The sequence below is a fragment of the Chaetura pelagica genome, unplaced genomic scaffold (genome assembly GCF_000747805.2).
Source record: "Chaetura pelagica isolate M959 unplaced genomic scaffold, ChaPel_1.0 scaffold83, whole genome shotgun sequence".
NCBI lineage: Eukaryota > Metazoa > Chordata > Aves > Apodiformes > Apodidae > Chaetura > Chaetura pelagica.
In genome coordinates this window covers 6116153-6119090 of record NW_009952893.1, presented here as the reverse complement: position 1 = coordinate 6119090, position 2938 = coordinate 6116153, and positions in this window count along the sequence as shown.

The following is a 2938-nucleotide window of genomic DNA, read 5'->3' as shown; positions in this document are numbered from 1 at the left end:
TGATTGTTGACAGAGATAAATTGGAAATTATACAAAATTTACAGCCTGCTTCTCAGTATTGCAATGTGGAAGCAGCTTGAAAACAAAATATCTGTGAATTCTTGGGACTAATGAGCTAGTGTACTCTAACAGCATTCTTGGAAATATTGCCATCCAGCCAGGGTGCTTCTGGCACTTGCACACAGGCCAGGACGATGATGACTGGAAGGAATGAGGCCCCAGAAACATCTGTCCTTGCAGCAGTAGGAAACTGATCTTCTGGGATATACATCTGTGATCTTATGTGACAGCTACTCCAACAGTGTGAGTCTCAGACTCTCTCCTTGCTTCTTGGAGAGGGTGAGCAGTCTTCCCAACCTTACTTTCTGCCACCGTGCCGCGCTTCTACTGGCCAAACCAAAGAGTGGAAGTTTACCCATGCTGAGCAGCAATTTACTTCATGTGTGTTCCTATCTACCACCGTGAGCAAAGGTTTCAGGATCCTGGTATCCATCCTATGAGAATTATGACCTTGTAACACCAATGAATCAGCACTTCAAGTTCTACAGCTTATTTCCAGAGATTCTTCTGGGAATGAGGAGGAAAACAGAGATGTCTGAGATAAGCAGTTTATGGGAAAACAACAACTTTATTAATAACTCAAAATATACCTTACATGAACACAAATGAGATTTCTGAAGGCTAGTTTGGCCCATTCACAGAGATTTTAAATGCAATTCTTCTTTTAAATCAGGTGGGCCCTGCCTACATATGTGCTTTTAAAGACAAAAATCTGCATTCTCCTAAGGTCTTAGTCCCACTTCACAGAAATTGTTGAACAAATTTAATCCAGCAGAAAGACATTCTTCCACCCTGCTACTTCCCCCCTTTACAGGATGTGATTTCATTTATAGTTGCAGGATAAATTTTGCTGAGATGAACAGAATGATTTGCACAACAATTCGTATCCTATAACACATATATATTGTTTATATCTATAGCATATGAGGGATTTCTTTTTTATATGAAGTCCCAATAGCACTCTAGAAGTGGGCTGTCCTCCAGTTTCTACCATCAAAGACCAGAGAGAATTGAGACAACACATTGAGAAGCACTAAAGAGGTAAAAATATTGCTCCTTTACTTTTGTATTATTTGTTCACTCCTCTGGGTATAATGAATTCCTGGAGAAATATTTTAAAAATCTGCTTCTACAAAGCACCTTATCAATCTTGCCAGCACTGCACTTTCCTCACAGCTATCAAGCTCAGCTTAATTTCTTTTCTGGTTACCATTCCTTTTCTTACAGCATTCTTACAGTGCTCCCAGGCACACCTGTGCAGTGAGTGTATAAAACAGGTACAAGTTTTTCAGAGCTTCCCCAGAACACCTGCAGTGCAGTGATGAAATGATGACAAGAACACAGCATTATCATTTCCTCCACCCTCTGGTGAAGTTTTATGACAACTGGCAGCTATAATTGCAGTTCCTATGGTGTAAACATGGGGGTGGTTTACAGATTTCAGGGTTACTCTACTTCTGTTACCTTGGGACAGCTTCTTCCTTCATTTGGACTAATGTAAATTCAGAGATACTTGTATTTTATAGTAATGTAACTAAGTAAAGATTGGCATTTCTCATGCCTGGCTTGATTAATTTACCAGGATAATTTTATCTCGCTCCTGCAGGTGTTGAGCAATCTTCTGGGCCTGCATTGGTTCATCCACAGCCATCACTATGGGTTGCATGAATGTGCTCACAAGTGACTAACACTGTGAATCTTATCTGTCTCTACAGTGGATAGCATCTGGCTTTTACAGGATGATTGCAGACTCATTTCTCTGCTTGATGCTATTTTCGTGATGCCAGAGCAGGAGCAGCTGGGATGGCCCCCAAGCTTGGAAAATTCAGGGATACAGCCCAGCATCCTATTGCTGCACAGCACTGTGTATGCAGTGATGAAGTCATTCTCACTTTCTTGTCTCCCTAGTCATATCCCTCAGTCAGGATATATTTCTTTCCTATCACACCAGTTATATCCCTTATTCAGGACCAGTTATCCCTGCCATTTCAACAGTACCTTGAGCAGAGGCGCTGCTGTGTGTTGTTTTCCCAGACCAAGAGGTGACCAAGTTCAAAAGAAGTGTGGCCAACAGGGCCAGGGAGGTGATTTCTCCCCTTTACTCTGCTCTAGTCAGACCCTGCCTGGAATACTGCATACAGTTCTGGTGCCCTCAGCACAAGAAAGATTGTTGGAGAGGGTCCAGAAAGGGGCCACCAAGATGATCAAAGGCCTGGAGCACCTCTGCTATGAAGACAGGCTAAGAAAATTGGAGCTGTTCAGCCTAGAGAAGAGAAGGCCCTGGGGAGACCTTATAGTAGCCCTCCAGTACTTGAAGGGGCTACAGGAAAGCTGGGGAGAGGCTTTTCATCAGAGAAGATAGTGATAGGACAAGGGATAGTGGTTTTAAACTGAGAGAGGGGAGATTTAGGTTACATATTCGGAAGAAATTCTTCACTATAAGGCTGGTGAGGAACTGGAATAGGTTGCCCAGGGACGTTGCTGATCCCCCATCCCTGGAGGTTTTTAAGGCCACGTTGGTCGAGATTTTGTGCAACCCAATCTAGTGGTAGGGTTCCCTGCTTATGGCATGGGGGTTGGAACTTGATGATCTTTAAGGTTCCTTCCAACCCTAATGATTCTATGATTCTAAGTTTACCTTCTTCATGTCCTTCAGAACTTCTCTGGGAAGATGGATTGCTTAAAAATGTAATGGCTAGTCAGTATCTTTCCATAGGTCCCAGAGGCGTCTAATCTCCCTGTGTTTGACTTTTTGTCACCTGCAGATACTGGTATCCATCTTGGGGATCACTTTACTCGGTCAATTAGTCCCACTGATTGAAAGGGACTAGTGCTAGCTCGACTCAACACAGTGAAAGTCTCTGGCCATGCACAGCCG